Below are 16,962 nucleotides of genomic sequence, written 5' to 3' on the forward strand. Positions count from 1 at the left end.
TAAGATACAAAACACAAGTTTAAAAAGAACAAATTTATAAATTAGACTTCATCAAATTTAAAAACTACTACTCTTGAAAAGATACTGTTAAAAAATGAAAACAAATCACACACAAGGAAAAAAATATTTGCAAAACACATGTGAGAAAGGACTGGCATTCAGTATATAGAAAGATCTTTCAAAATTCAATAATAAGAAAACACATAAGCCAATAAAAAACATGAGTGAAAGACTGAATAGACACTTAAACAAGAGGCAACTACAGCAAATGAACACACGAAACAATCCTCAACATCATTTATCATGAGGGAAACAAAAATTAAAATCAAATGAGGTAAAAAAAATCAAATGAGAGGCAACGTCAGCAAAAACAAAAACAAACAAAAACCCCACAGCTGCAAGCTAACATCCTCACACAGAAACAACTGAAAAACAAGCAGAAAGTGTCAGAACTACCTTTGTCAGAATTCTGGAAAATAGTCAAAGGTTTACAACGAAGAAAATGCTAAATCAAGAAGTCAACTTAAAAATAGTAGGAAAGCGGGGAGGCTGGTTGGCTCCATTGGTTGGGCGTTGAGCTCTTAGTTTCGGCTCAGGTCATGATCTCAGGGTCGAGGGATCCAGTCCCACTTTGGGCTCTGCGCTCAGCAGGGAGTCTGCCGTAGAATCTCTCTCCCTTTCTGTCTCCCTCTACCCCTCCACCCCGCTCGTGCACACACACGAGCTCATTCTCTCTCTCTAAAATAAATCAATAAATCTTTTAAAAAAATAATAGTAGGAAAGCTTTGTGGCATTTTCACTTGCCCTTGACCACCCACTCCTAGATATGGTCTGCAGATGTCAGCTGGTGTTTCCAGTGCAGGAACCTGGTCCCTGGTTCCAGAAGGAGCACAACAGACCTTATTTGCAAATTATTGTTTATATCTGTTCTAACTTGTCTGGGGCTACCTGAAGGACTGACACAAGGCACAACTTTATTTCACCTAACTCTAAACCTGTTCATGATGGAAAAGCAGAAGGCATTGCTCAAAAACACTGTGAAGTGATCCAACCACCCACAGAGACCTGGGCCAAAAGATTATAAATGAGACATAAAAGAGACTGCATAAAGTCTGGGAGGAAAAGAGGAGAGTTTCTTTAGGAAATTAAGGCAACTAAAAATACCTGTGTATATAGGATAATTTAGAAAACCCAAGGCAGGGACCTCTGGCTGGCTCAGTGGTAAGAGCATGGGCTTTTGATCTCAGGACTGTGAGTTTGAGCCCCACGTTGGGTGTAGAGATTAAATAAATAAATTTAAAAAAGAAAGAAAGCCCAGGGCAGGGCAAAATGCACGTTCAGGAAAGACCTGAAAAGACTTTAAGCTTTCATCTCAGCCTGATCTCTAGTCTGGCTAAGCACAAAGTCCATCTGCAAAGACCCTCTAGGAGGTTTGTTTGTTTGTTTGTTTTTAGCTCCAGGTGACCAAGGAAATCTCCATCAAAACACAAGCTAAGGGGCGCCTGGGTGGCTCAGTCGTTAAGCGTCTGCCTTCCGCTCAGGTCATGATCCCAGGGGGATCATGGGATCGAGCCCTGCATCGGGCTCCCTGCTCCGCGGGAAGCCTGTTTCTCCCTCTCCCACTCCCCTTGCTTGTGTTCCCTCTCTTGCTATGTCTCTCTCTGTCAAATAAATAAATAAAATCTTAAAAAAAAAAAAACCCACAAGCTAAGGAACAGAGACTTCAGTATCACAGAGAGCAAGGAATTCAATTTCTGAAAAAAAAAAAATTGAGAAAACTCACTAGATAAATGGACAACTACAGCCTTCAACAATCAAAAAACAACAAACTCTAGGGAAAGGGGAGAAGGTGATTTCCAGAGCTACCAATATTCAAATGTCCATTTTTCAACAACAACAACAAAAGCACAAGACATACAAAGAAATGAAGTATGGCCCATTCAAAGAATCAAAATAAATTAACAGAAACCATGCCTGAGGAAGCCCAGCATTAGACCTAGTAGTAAACTTTAAATGTTTTTGTTGTTGTTGTTTTTTATTCATGAAAGTCAGGGAGACAGAGAGAGAGGCAGAGGCAGAGGGAGAAGCAGGCTCCCCGCCTAGCAGGGAGCCTGATGCGGGACTCGATCCCAGGACCCTGGGATCATGACCTGAGCCGAAGGCAGACGCTTAACCATCTGAGCCACCCAGGCGCCCCTCTAGTAGTAAACTTTAAATCCCTGTCTTAAATATGCTCAAATTGTACAAATGAAAAACAATGCATGAAAGAAAAACAGGGTTGCATATATGATACTCAAGGAAAGACAATGTGAGCCAAGGATTTTATATCCAGGATAAATAACCTTCAAGGTAAAAGGCACAGGCAAACTATCAATATAAAATAACTCTGGGGGCACCTGGGTGTCTCAGTCATTAAGCGTCTGCCTTTGGCTCAGGTCATGATCCCAGAGTCCTGGGATGGAGCCCCGCATTGGGCTCCCTGCTCAGCGGGAAGCCTGCTTCTCCCTCTCCCACTCCCCCTGCTTGTGTTCCCTCTCTCACTGTGTCTCTCTGTCAAATAAATAAATCTTTCAAAAAAAAAAATAAATAACTGAATATTGTTCCAATAGGCCCTTCCTAAGGAATCCACTAGAGAAGAAGATTCATACAATCAAAATAACTAGAGTGATATCAACATGGTGATTAGCATTAAATATGCAGTCATTTGTAGAATGAATAAATGTACATTAAAAGGGAGAGTATAGTACATAATGGCTATATAATTTGAAAGTGTAGATATAGGTCGACCACAAAATGGAAGGGGGAAGATGGAGATAGCTTATAGAAAAAAATTTAACAGTTCTCATTAATCATCATTGGTGGTAGTATATTAGTATTGCCATTAGAGACATATATTTAACGTATGACAAAGTAATTAAATAATTCCTGAATATTCTAATTGTTGGTTCAAAACCCTCTCAGAAGTTTCCTGGGTGTAATCTGAAACTGGCCCCTGTACTCAGAGAGCAGGGAGAGGCAGAAGAAAGAGAGAGAACTCCCAAGTTGGTAGGTGGCAGTATTAATAAGCAAAGGGAACTTACATATGAGGCTTGTCTTGGGAACAGCAAGAAAAATGGATCCCCACACTTGCCCGCCAGATCTTGCTTTATAGAGGCCTTAACAAGATGTAGTCACGTATGCCATGCAGGTGTTTTCAACACTACATCACTACCTCAAGGCTATATTTCCTTGGACCTGCCTCTGGGAGCAAGAAAGGCAAGTGGAACCCACATTCCAAGGACAGGGGTGAGAGTAAGGAGCCTCCCAGAGCACAGGTCCAGCTCACAGGTAAACTGGCAGTCGCATCTTTTCGATGACATTCCCCAACACTCAATTCTTTCACCCCCTGAATCTTTGGGAATATGATTCTTGGTACAGAAGAGAAGAAATACTAATGTAATATACAGGAGATTAATTTTTTTTAAAAAATCTCTGTAGGGGCGCCTGAGTGGCTCAGTTGGTTAAGCGACTGCCTTCGGCTCAGGTCATGATCCCAGGGTCCTGGGATCGAGTCCGCATCGGGCTCCCTGCTCTGCAGGGAGCCTGCTTCTCCCTCTCCCACTCCCCCTGCTTGTGTTCCCTCTCTCGCTGTGTCTCTCTCTGTCAAATAAATAAATAAAATCTTTAAAAAAAAAAAAATCTCTGTAGTTCTTTGCAAACATACTGTTAACTGACAATGTAGTTATGTATTTCTTAACTGTATCCACTGAAAAGTTACAGAAACAATGACCAACATAATAGCAATAAGTATCCTTAAGATCTAGAATGTAGTTGTTCTAAAATACCATTTCCCATTAAAAGAAACCAGGAGCTCATGGGACACCTGGGTGGCTCAGTCAGTTAAGTGTCTGACTCTTGATCTCAGCGCAGGTCTTAATCTCAGGGTGGTGAGTTCAATGGGGCTCAAAAAAAAAAAAAAAAGAAAAAGAAATCAGTTCTTAGAGAAATAGCTAATTCCAGGCCTAAGGTGGAAAATGAGCCTGGGACAGCCTGACACACAAGATTGCAAGGAAACTATCAAAATTATTAGGATAAGGGGTGCCTGGATGGCTCAGTCAGTTAAGTGACTGACTTTTTCAGCTCAGGTCATGATTTCAGGGTCCTGAGATGGAGCCCTGCCCTGTGTCTAGCTCTGCACTCAGAGAGTCTGCTTCTTTCCCTCTCCCTCTGCCCCTCCCCCCAAAATAAATAAGTAAATCTTAAAAAAAAGAAACTATTAGGATCAAGTCCAAAAGACTAAGGAATGAACAATGCTCTTTCTTTTTCTTTTTTTTTAAATTTATTTATTTATTTATTTTTTATTCTTATGTTAATCCGCATACATTACATCATTAGTTTTAGATGAAGTGTTCCATGATTCATTGTTTGTGCATAACACCCAGTGCTCCATGCAGAATGTGCCCTCCTCAATACCCACCACCAGGCTAACCCATCCTCCCACCCCCCTCCAGAACCCTCCAGAACCCTGTTTGTTTTTCAGAGTCCATCGTCTCTCATGGTTCGTCTACCCCTCCGATTTCCCCCGCTTTGAACAATGCTCTTTCTAGACAACAGGACAATCTGAGCTTCAATTAGTACAAGAACACATTACATATGGTTTGAAACACAAATACATTTAAGTGCATAACCACTTAATAAGACAGTGGCTTTCTGATAATAAGAAAATAATTAACTGGTCACCTTCTGCAGATGACAGGGAACCAATTCGTTATCTTAAAAACCAGGTAAATTTAAAAGGAAAGAATCAAGTCTTTCTTAAATGTACTATGCCACTGAGAACTAAATAATAGATGAAGGGAAGCCTCTCCTTAAAATGTTATTCCAGCTAGTGATCGAAAACAAAATGATAGAATTGTGTCACCATTTTGCCAATCCCAATTACTGAATATTGGCACTGAGCATCAACAACTGCTAAAATCAAAGAGCAAACAGCAGATATTATTACATGCCTCCTGTTGAAAGACCACACAACCATCCATAATCTTGCCAAAGGAACTGAACCTAAGGCTGATGAAGCCTCTGTATCCAGCTGTAATTTGCAAGAAATACAAAGGACACAGAAATATTTTGAAATGCACCATAAGTAGTCAAAGCTAGACTGTGGGAAACTCTATAGGTCAAATGCCCTGGGGTTTTTTAACATATAAATTTTAAGGAAAAGGAAGACATAGAAGGAAAACTTACAGATTAAAAAAGATTTTACCATATCTAGATTTTTTAAATGGGGAAGACTAAATTGTACTGTTTTAGATGCAAACTTAAAAGGAAATGCAAGGAAATTATTACTTTTTAAGTCAGGACACTGATTACTTTTAGAGGGAAGGTGGGGCTGTGATTGAAATGGGACAAAGGGAGAGGAATTTCTAGAGTGACTGGCAAAATTGTTTTTCCTAACTTGGTAGAGCAATGGTTTTAAGGGTGTTCATCTCATAATAATTCATTAAGCTATACATTTGTTTTGAATGCTTTTCGGTACTTGTTATATTTTACAATAAAAAGGCTAAGAAGAAAAAAGGAAAGGAAGAAGAAAAAAAATCACAAAACAAGTGGCCTGCTACAAAAGTTAAGGGAATATTCTGCTACGCATAAAGTTAGAGCAGTGACAAAAAACAAGCACAATAAAAAACACAGAAACAGTGAGATCCAATACAAACAAGAAATTCTAAATCTTGATTTAACAATGAAAACAACACAGCAAAATAGACACTCTTATCCTTATTTCATATTCAAACTTACCAAGCTACTGAGAGAATCCAAACCTAGTCCAAAGCATGCTTTTTCTCCATATTATATTTAAATGACATTAATAAAGAACTCATAACAATCAGTAAGAAAAAGAAAAAGAAACAGTCTAGGGGCGTCTGGGTGGCTCAGTCATTAAGCGTCTGCCTTAGGCTCAGGTCATGATCCCAGGGTCCTGGGATCAAGCCCCGCATCGGGCTCCCTGCTCCGCGGGAAGCCTGCTTCTCCCTCTTCCACTCCCCCTGCTTGTGTTCCCTCTCTCGCTGTGTCTCTGTCAAATAAATAAATAAAATCTTTAAAAAAAAGAGTCTATAAGAAAAACAAGAAAGTATATGGATAAGGAAATCACAAGACAAAAAATCCAAATAATGGATATAAGGGAAAAATCCAAATTATAATTCACTAGCAATTAGGGAAATATATTTAAAACACTGACATGTCATCTAAACCTAACAAATTACAAAAAGTAATAACCTGATAACACCAAGAGTTGGCAAAGACATAGAGAAACATCACTGGCCAAAGTACAAATTGGTACAATCACTGTAGAAAGCAATTTGGCAATAATATGTATCTACAAGGAGATAGGTACAAGGATATTTACTGCAGCACTGTAACAGGGAAAATGAAAATGACATAAGGGTCCATTATTTTAAGAATGAATAAACTCATTTATTCAAAGGAATGTTATATAGCTTTTAAAAATTAATGAAACTGATTTAAATGTATTAACATAGATCAAGGTTGGCCAACTTCAGCTGCCAGGCCAAATCCTAACCATAGCCTATTTATGTTCAGCCAGAAAGTTAAAAATAGTTTTTACATTTGTAAATGGTTGGAAAACAAATCAAAGAACAATATTTCATTAAATATTCTCAATATGAAGAATATGAAAGCTATATGAAACTCCAATTTCAATGTCTACATACAAAGTTTCATAGGAACACAGTGCAATTCACTCATTTACCTATTATATAGATGCTATCATGCTACAACAGAAATGAGTAGTTATGAAAGAGACAGTATGACAAAGCCTAAAATATTTATTTTCTGGCCCTATACAGAAAAAGTTTGTTGATCTATGACATACATAATTCTCAAAAACAATGTTGAGTGAAAAAAAGTAAGAGTGAAAGGATATATACAATAATACATAATTTATATAAAATTTAAAAACAAATACTGCTACATCTTACTTATAAATATCATTAATAATGGATTTTTTTCCTCACTCGTGCAGCAATAAATACTCACCACTTTCAGGACAGTGGTTCCTCCTGGGGTGGGGCCTGGGAGGGAAGGGATGCTAATAGTAACTGTATTTACTTCTTTAAAATCTAAAACAGGGGCGCCTGGGTGGCTCAGTCGTTAAGCGTCTGCCTTCAGCTCAGGTCATGATCCCAGGGTCCTGGGATCGAGTCCCACATCGGGCTCCCTCCTCGGCAAGAAGCCTGCTTCTCCCTCTCCCACTCCCCCTGCTTGTGTTCCTGTTCTCGCTGTGTCTCTCTCTGTCAAATAAATAAACAAAATCTTTTTTAAAAATAAATAAATAAAATAAAATAAAATAAAATCTAAAACAGGGCGCCTGGCTGGCTCAGTCGATGGAGCATGCAACTCTTGATCTCAGGGTTGTGAGTTCGAGCTCCACATTGTGTGGAGAGATTACTTAAAAATAAAATTAAAAATAAATAAATAAAAGTTAGGGGCTCCTGTAGCTCAGTTGGTTAAGTGTCTGCCTTGGGTTGTGATCCTGGGGTCCTGGGATTGGGCCAGGAGTTGAGCTCTCTGCTCAGCAGGGAGTCTGCTTCTCCCTCTCCTTCTGCCCCTCCCCCCCACTCATGCTCACTCTCTCAAATAAATAAATAAAATATTTTTTTAAAAAAGTGAAAGACAGTCTACCAAAGGGGAGAAAACACCTGCAAATCATATATCTGATAAGAGTCTAGTATCCAGAATAAATATAGAACTCTTACATCTCAACAACAAACAACCGAATTTAAAAATGGGCAAAGAAAATGAATCAATAAAATAAAATAAATAAAAGATAAAAATAAATAAAATGAAAATGGGCAAAGAACCTGAATAAACATTTCTGTAACAAAGATATACAAATGGTCAACAAGCACATAAAAAGATGCTCGACATCATTAACCTATAGGGAGATGCAAATCAAAAAGCACAATTAGGGGCGCCTGGCTGGCTCAGTCAGAAGAGCATGAGACTCTTTTTTTTTTTTTTTTTAAAGATTTTATTTATTTATTTAAGACAGAATGAGAGAGCGAGAGAGCACATGAGAGGGGGGAGGGTCAGAGGGAGAAGCAGGCTCCCCGCCAAGCAGGGAGCCCGATGCGGGACTCGATCCCAGGACTCCAGGATCATGACCTGAGCCGAAGGCAGTCACTTAACCGACTGAGCCACCCAGGCGCCCCGAGCATGAGACTCTTGATCTCAGAGCCATGAGTTTGAGCCCCACATTGTGTGTAGAAATTACATACATACATACATACATAAATACATAAGCAAGCACAATAAGGGGCACCTGGCTGGTTCAGTGCGTGGAACATGAGGTTCTTGATCTCAGAGTTGTATGTTCGACCCCATGGTGGGTGTAGAGATTAATTAAAATCTTTAAAAAATAAAAAAAATTTAAATTTAAAAAATTTTAAAAAGCACAATGAGATATCACTTACATCCACAAGGATGGCTAAAATTTTTTAAAAATGGGAAAATAACAAGTGTTAGAAAGGTCATGGCCAAACTGGAACCCTTGTACATTGCTGGTGGCAATGTTAAAATGGTACTGCCACTGTGAAAAACACTTTGGCAATTTCTCATAAACTTAAAGATAAAACTACCATATGATCCAACAATTCCACTCCTGTCCATATAACAAAAAAACTGGAAAAATAGGTATTCAAACAAAAACTTATACACACATGTTCACAGTAGCTTCATCGTAGTTCATTTGAATCACCAAAAGGTAGAAACAACCCAAATGTCCATCAATTGACGACAAAGTGTGGTACATCCATACAACGAAATACACTCAGTCATAAAAAGAAATCAGGTACTGATACATGCTACTATATGGCTAAATTGCAAAAACATTATGCTGAGTGAAAGAAGCCAGATATAAAAAGCCACATATTGTATGATTCCATTTATATGAAACGTCCGGAGTCCATAGCAACAGAAAATGGATTAGTAGTTGCCAACAACTGGGGGGAGGAAGAAACAGGGAGTAACAAACTTAATAGGTAGAAGATTTCCTTCTGGGGTGATGAAAATGTTCCGGAATTAGGGGCACCTGGTGGCTCAGTCAGTTAAGCAGCTGCCTTTGGCTCAGGTCATGATCCCAGGGGTCCTGGGATTGAGCCCCTTATCAGGCTCCCTGCTCAGCTGGGAGCCTGCTTCTCCCTCTGCCCCCTGCTCATGCTCTCTCTCTACCTCAAATAAATAAATAAAATCTTTAAAAAAAAATGTCCTGGAATTAGATAGGGTAATGGTTCCACAACATTGAATGTACTAAATGTCACTAATTTTATGTTAAATGTACGTTACTGTAACTTAAAAAGTCAAAGAATATGTGGAGGTGGGCTCTTTAGGGCCATGCTTCCTTCCAGAAGTGTATTAAAGTGAGAACAGCTGAAACTCAGTCACCTTTCTCTCTGGCATCTCTTTGGCTTCCTTTTGGCTTTTTCCCTCTTCCCCATGGCCCACCGACAAAGTGAGAAAAGCCTGAGGATAGCTTTCACTAGCCACCAAGACTGAAGGAGTACGGGGGTTGCCAGTGACTAGTTCTGCCAGAGGCAGAGGAAACAAGCTTTTCCAGATCTCCTAGATGTTCTTGGAAAAAGGCCTTTACTTGCATTCAAAATGGTTATTGCCCAAAACTCTGTGGACCTATAAGAAATGAAAGGAGACTACAGTCCTAGGCTGTCTATACCCAAAATAAGAGGATTTCTACATAGTTCTAGTTGAGGACTATATTGTGGTTTGAAGCCTGGAGAGGGGACTAGCTACTTGTTGACCAAACATGACCCACCTTCCTCTGGGGCACAACTAGTTATTTCCCAGCCCTTTAGCAGTTACCCACGGCCCTGTGATTAAATTCTGGCAATGGAATATGGGTTGAAGTAATGAAGCCATTTCCAGACCTGGCCCATCAAAACCTCCCACAAGATTTCCCCACTTGCTCCAGGTGACCTTGAAAGCAATGTGCAGAAAATGGTAGAGTCTAGATTTTTTTGAGTGTATCTGTTATAGCAACTAGAGTTCCTTAATATAAAAGACCACTAACATGAGAGCTACTAATAAAATGTCCCTTTCTCTTAATGGTCAAAAGCAGGACTCAGATGTTCCTGGGTCACCTGAACAAAACCATCTTGGTATCACACCTTTGAAATAGCTTACAGACGGGGCGCCTAGGTGGCTCAGTCGTTAAGCATCTGCCTTCAGCTCATGATCCCAGGGTCCTGGGATTAAGCCCCACATCGGGCTCCCTGCTCCGCGGGAAGCCTGCTTCTCCCTCTCCCACTACCCTTGCTTGTGTTCCCTCTCTCGCTGTGTCTCTCTCCATCAAATAAATAAAATCTTAAAAAAAAAAAAAAAGAAATAGCTTACAGACTTTTTTTTTAAGATTTTATTTATTTATTTGACAGAGAGAGAGAGCGCACAAGTAGGCAGAGAGGCAGGCAGAAGGAGAGGGAGAAGCAGGCTCTCCAAGGAGCAGGGAGCCCGACGTGGGGCTCGATCCCAGGACTCTGGGATCATGACCTGAGCCAAAGGCAGCCGCTTAACCGACTGAACCACCCAGGCGCCCCAGCTTACGGACTTTTTAAAATTTAATACCAACTATTTCTACTCTCTGCTTTTTAAAACATTCCTGAAAGCCTCAAAGAGTTGTGCAAATTAGTAGGCCTGACAAGTCTATATTACCTCTGCTTTACTGAAATATAGGCAGAGAAACTATGTGACTTGTTTATCTCCAACATATTAAGGGTTAAAGAATTTGTGCATCTGCTACTCAGGTTCACCCTTAGGAAGTATTGTTACATTAAAGTTGGTACAGCTAAATGATATCAAAGAACTTTTAAACGTGGTTGGTTATGTTGGCCTGAATTTGTTCTTAATTACATTAAAACCTAGGGAGACTATACTATCTCCTAAGCCAGTTTCTTAATAAAGAAACTGGGGCGCCTGGGTGGCTCAGTCGTTGGGCGTCTGCCTTCAGCTCAGGTCATGATCCCAGGGTCCTGGGATCGAGCCCCGCATCGGGCTCCCTGCTCAGCGGGAAGCGTGCTTTTCCCTCTCCCACTCCCCCTGCTGTGTTCCTGCTGTCGCTATCTCTCTCTCTCTGTCAAATAAATAAATTTAAATAAATAAATAAATAAATAAATAAATAAATAAATAAATAAATAAATAAATAAAAGGTTCCCTAAAGGGAAAAATGCACAAATTAAAGCCTCCTTTACAAGCTGAACAAAGTAAAAGAATAGTTCAATACAAACAACAAATCAAAGGTCAAGACACATCTTTTTCTATTATCTTTCTTTCTAAAACCAGATGAGAACACTAAAAAAAAGAATTCTATATTCACACATTCTGTGCCTGTACCTTAAAAATATAATGATAGCTTCTTGATATCAGGCTTTCAACAAGTGTTTTATGTGGATTTTTAAATCCTCACAATAACCCTATAAAATAGGTAATAATACCATGTTACATATATGGGATAATTAAGGCTTGGAGAACTTAAGTAATTTGTCTCAGGTCACAGAGCTGGGATCTGAAGTCAGAAAATGACTCAATCTTAATCATTACAAATTCATGGGACACCTGGGTGGCTCAGTCGGTTAAGCGGCTGCCTTTGGCTTGGGTCATGATCCCGGGATCCAGGGATCAAGTCCTGCATCAGGCTCCTTGCTCAGCAGGGAGCCTGCTTCTCTCTCTGCCCACCACTCCCCCTGCTTGTGCTCGTTCTCTCTGACAAATAAATAAACAAAATCTTAAAAAAAAAAAACCATCATTACAAATTCACTCAGAAATATTTATTAAGTACCTTCTATATACAATTCTAGAAGCTAGAGATATAGCAGTGAGAAAAACAGACCCAAATTCCTGCCCTCAGGAACCATATATTTTAATGTGGAAGAATGATAATAAACAACAAGTATCTTACAGTACCAGGTGAATAAAAGACATGAATAAAAAGAAGGAAAGGGAATGACTAAGTGTTACTTTAAAAAGGCTAGTCAAGAAAGGGTTCTATGAGGTGATATGTGAACAGCAAACTGAATGAACTATAGCCAATATATAGATACATCTGTAAAAAGAACATCTCAGGTAAAGAAAACTACCAAGTGTAGAATTCTTCAAATAATAATTTTTAAAGCATTAAGCATGCTTAATATATTGAGACCATCAAAGCAGCCAGTATGACTACTAGCTCAGTGAACAAGAGGAAGACTGGAAGGAAATTAGAGAAGGCCAAGAGGCAAATCATGTAGAATCTTATAGAACAAAGTAAGCTTTCCATTGTGACAGAAAGCCACCATAGGGTTTTGAATTAGGGGGTGACAAACTCTGATTTAAGCTTTAACAGGACGATACCAATCTTTCTGTGTATAAAATATCACTGGGTGGGGAGAAGTAAGAATATAATCAGACCAGTTAGGAGACTTTTACAGTAATCCAGATGAATGATGATAGAGGCTAAGATTAGGGTAGCAACAGAGCTAGTGGGGAAAAGTCTCGTGCAATTTGAAGGTAGCACCAACCAGACCTGATGAACTGAATGTGAATATGAAGTTAAGAAAAGAATCAAAGACAACTTCCAAGTTCTGATCTGAGTAAATGAGAGAATGATAGTGCCATTTATTGACATGGGAAAGACTGGAAAGAAGCAGAATGGGAGGAAAAAATCAAGAATTCAGTTTTATACACATTAAGTTTGAAATCTATTGACTATCCAAATGAAAAGAGACATAGGCACAGACAACTGAAATTAAGTCTAGAACTCAAAAGAAAGGTCATGATTAGATAAATAAATGTGGGAACCATCAGCACACAGATGGAATTTTAAGCAGTACAATCTGATGAGATCATATCAGAAAGGAGAATAGACTGTAAAAGCAGACTGAACCCTCTGAACCACCACTGAGATAGGGAAAAAAACAAGAGAGCAAGGTCCCAGAAGCCAAATGATAGAGTGATCAACAATGTCAAATGCAACAGGTTGAGTGAGATGAAGACTGCAAACTGGCCACTGGGTTTAGCCATGATGACCCTGACATAAGTATTTCAGTGGAATGATGGAGACAAAAGCCTGACTGTAGTGGGTTCAAGAAAGAATGAGGAGAGAGGAAATGAAAGCAAAAATGCAGACAATTCTTTGAGTAGTTATAAAGAGGAGCACTCTCCTACTTGTGGTCAATTATTTCATATGACTTGCTCTTTTGCCTGAATTACTGCAAGAGCCTAACTGGTTTCTCTGCTTCCACATACCCATTCAGTCCCAGTAGTGTAGCCAATAGACTGGATTAAAATGAATGTTAGTTCACATGATTCCTCTACTCAGAACTCTCCAATGGCTTCCTATCTCATTCAGTGTAAATGCTGAAATCCTTACAAATGCCTACAAGACCCTTCACAAACTACAACTTTCCACAATCCAGTGCTCCTCTCTCCACCTTTCCCCTCTGAGCTCATCTACTACTCATCCTCTTTACTCACTGCACTCCAGCCACACCAGCCTCCTGCTGTTCCTCAAACACAAATTTTAGAAGCAGAGGCATGCTTCTAGCCCAGGGTACTTCCTATTTCCTCTACCAAGTATGCCCTTCCCCAGATACTCTAAATGCCTCTGTCTCTTACATCCTTCAGGTCTTTACTCAAATATCCCATTCCAAAGGGATGCCTTTCCTGATGCTATTTAAAACTACAACCCCTCAACAAAGTGAATTTAGAGGGAACATACCTTAACATAATAAAGGCCATTTATGAAAAACCCATAGCTAACATCATACTCAATGGTAAAAAAAAAACTGAAAGCATTTCCTTTAAGATCAGGAACAAGACAAACATGTCCACCTTCACCACTTTTATTTAACATAGTACTGGAAGTCCTACCTGCAGCAATCAGACAAGAAAAAGAAATAAAATGCATCCAAATGGTAAGGAAGAAGTAAAACTGCTACTATTTGCAGATGACATGATACTGTATATAGAAAACTTCACCAAAAAACTATTAGAACTAATAAATGAATTTAGTTAAGATACAAAATTCATATACAGATATCAGTTGCATTTCTATACACTAATAACAAAGTAGCAGAAAGAGAAACTAAGAAAACAATCCCATTTATAATTGTACCAAAAAGAATAAAATACTTAGAAATAAATTTAACCAAGGAAGTGAAAGATCTATACTCTGAAAACTTACATATAAGACACTGATGAAAGAAACTGAAGACAACACAAACAAATGGAAAGATACATTATGCTCATGGATTGGAAGAATTTATATTGTTAAAATACCCATGATATCCCTATCAAAATATCAACAGCATTTTTCATGAAACTAAAACAAATATTCCTAAAATTCATATAGAATCACAAAAGACCCCAAATAACTAAAGCAGTCTTAAGAAAGAAGAACAAAGGGGCGCCTGGGGGGCTCAGTTGGTTAAGCAGCTGCCTTTGGCTCAGGTCAAGCGCCACGTTGGGCTCCCTGCTCAGCAGACAGCCTGCTTCTCTCTCTCCCTCTGCCTACCTCTCTGCCTACTTATGCTATCTCTCTGTCAAATAAATAAATAAATAAAATCTGAAAGAAAGAAGAACAAAGCTGGAAGAATCACAATGCCAAATTTCAAGGTATACTACAAAACTACAGTAATCAAAACAGTGTGGTACTGGCACATACATCAGTGGAACAGAGTAGAGAGCCCAGAAATAAACCCATGCTTCTATGGTCAATTAATCTAAGACAAAGGAGACAAGAATATACAACAGGGAAAAGATAGTATTTTCAATAAATGGTGCCGGGAAAACTAGACAGCCACATGCAAAAGAATAAACTGGACCACTTTCTTACACCACACAAAAAATAAACTCAAAATGGATTAAAGGCCTAACTGTGAGACCTGAAATCATAAAGTCCCTAAAAGAAAACACAGGCAGTAATAGTCTCTTGGACATTTGCCTTAGTAATATATTTATGGATAGGTCTCCTCAGGCAAAGGAAACAAAAGCAAAAATAAACTTTTGTGGCTACACCAAAATAAAAAGCTTTTGTACAGTAAAGGAAACCACCAACAAAACAAAAGACAACCGACTAAATGGGAGAGGATATTTGCAAATTATGTACCTGATAAAGGGTTAATATCCAAACTACATAAAGAACTTACACAACTCAACACCAAAAAATCCCCAAGCAATCTGATTAAGAAATAGGCAGATGGGGTGCCTGGCTGGCTCAATACTAGAGCATACAACTCCTGATCTTGGGGTCGTGAGTTCAAGCCCCACACTGGGTGTAGAGATTACCTAAAAAAAAAAAAAAATGGGCAAAGAACTTGAATAGGCATTTTTCCAAATTAGACATACAGATGACCAACAGACACATGAGAAGATGCTCAACATCACTAATCATCAGGGAAATGCATATCAAAACCACAATGAGATATCAACTTACACCAATAAAAATGGCTAGTATCATAAAAGACAAGAAATAACAATTTTTGGCAAGGATGTAGAGAAAAGGGAACCTTCATGCATTGTTAATGGGAATGTAAATTGGTACAACCACTGTAGGAAACAACATGGAGGTTCCTCAAAAAATTAAAAATAGAAATACCATATGATTCAGTAATTCCACTACTGAGTATTTACCCGAAGAAACTGAAAACACTTATTTGAAAAGTATACACACCCCTATGTTTACTGCAGCGCTATTTACAATAGCCAAGATATAAAAGCAACCTAAGTGTCCATCAATAGATGAATGGATAAAGAACATGCGGGGTGTATATATATATATAAACTTAACTGACTACACCACCCAGGCACCCCAAAACAGACTCTTAAATACAGAGAACAAATTAGTGGTTGCCAGAGGGGAGGTAGGTGAGGGGGAATGGGTGAAATAGGTAAAGGGGATTAAGAGGTACAAACTTCCAAGTTATAAAATAAGTCATGGAAATGAAAAATACAGCATATAGTCAATAACATTATAATAATGTCATATGGTGATAGATGGTATAAATAATTTTTAAAATAAAAATAGGGGCACCTGGTTGGCTCAGTCAGTTAAGCAGCTGGCTCTTGATTTCGGCTCAGGTCATGACCTCAGGGTACTGGGATTGAGCCCCGAATCAGGCTCCACGCTCAGTGGGGAGTCTGCTTCAGGATTATCTCTCTCCCTCTGCCTCTCCTCCCACTCGCTTGCACACTCTCTCTCTCTCTCTCAAATAAATAAATAAATCTTTTAAAAAATAAAATAAAAATAAATAAAACGAGGGACAACTGGGTTGCTCAGTCAGTTAAGCATCCAACTCTTGATTTCAGCCCAAGTATGATCTCAGGGTCATGAGACTGAACCACATTGGCTCTGCGCTGTGCGTGGAGCCTGCTTAAGATTCTTTCTCTCCCTTTCCATCTGCCTCTCCCCCACTCTCTCGTGTGTACTCTCTCTCTAAAAAAATTAAATAAATAAAACCACAACCCCCCAACATTCTTTATCCCCCTTCCCTACTTTATTGTTTCATAGTATTTATCTCCATACAACATACTACATATTTTATTTTATTATCTGACATTCCCTCTACTATCACTTCTGGGCCTTTTGGCTAAGATCAAGTGTGACATTCCCTCTACTAGAATACAAACTTTGTGAAAGCAGGGTTTGTGGTCTGCCTTTCTCACTGCTGTAATCCAAGAGTACTCAAAACAAACAAAAAGTTGTTGAATCAAAGAATGAACGAAAGGGGCGCCTGGGTGGCTCAGTGGGTTAAGTTTCTGCCTTCGGCTCAGGTCATGATCTCAGGGTCCCGGGATCCAGTCCCATGTCGGGCTCCCTGCTCAGTGGGAATCTGATTCTCCTTCTCCCTCTGCCCCACCCCTCCCCTCCTTGTGCTCTCTCCCTCTCAAATAAATAAATAAAATATTTAAAAAGAATGAATG

The 16,962-nt window shown here is 39.2% G+C and overlaps 1 protein-coding gene across 14 annotated transcripts in view; it reads right to left on the reverse strand.

Moving 5' to 3' along the window:
- MAST2 (microtubule associated serine/threonine kinase 2) overlaps positions 1-16,962 on the reverse strand; it is a 219,630-nt gene that overhangs the window by 193,182 nt on the left and 9,486 nt on the right. Inside the window, exon 2 of one of the 14 annotated variants that reach the window (XM_064589223.1) lies at positions 7,036-7,289. The exons of the other annotated variants lie outside the window; for them this stretch is intronic. The gene's annotated coding sequence lies outside the window, so the exon portion shown is untranslated. The remainder of the gene's footprint in view (positions 1-7,035; positions 7,290-16,962) is intronic. 14 annotated transcript variants of the gene reach the window in all.

Source organism: Mirounga angustirostris, unplaced genomic scaffold, assembly GCF_029215605.1.
Source record: "Mirounga angustirostris isolate CCGP_5_RB_7025 unplaced genomic scaffold, mMirAng1.0.hap1 SCAF_4, whole genome shotgun sequence".
In the NCBI taxonomy this organism is placed as follows: domain Eukaryota; kingdom Metazoa; phylum Chordata; class Mammalia; order Carnivora; family Phocidae; genus Mirounga; species Mirounga angustirostris.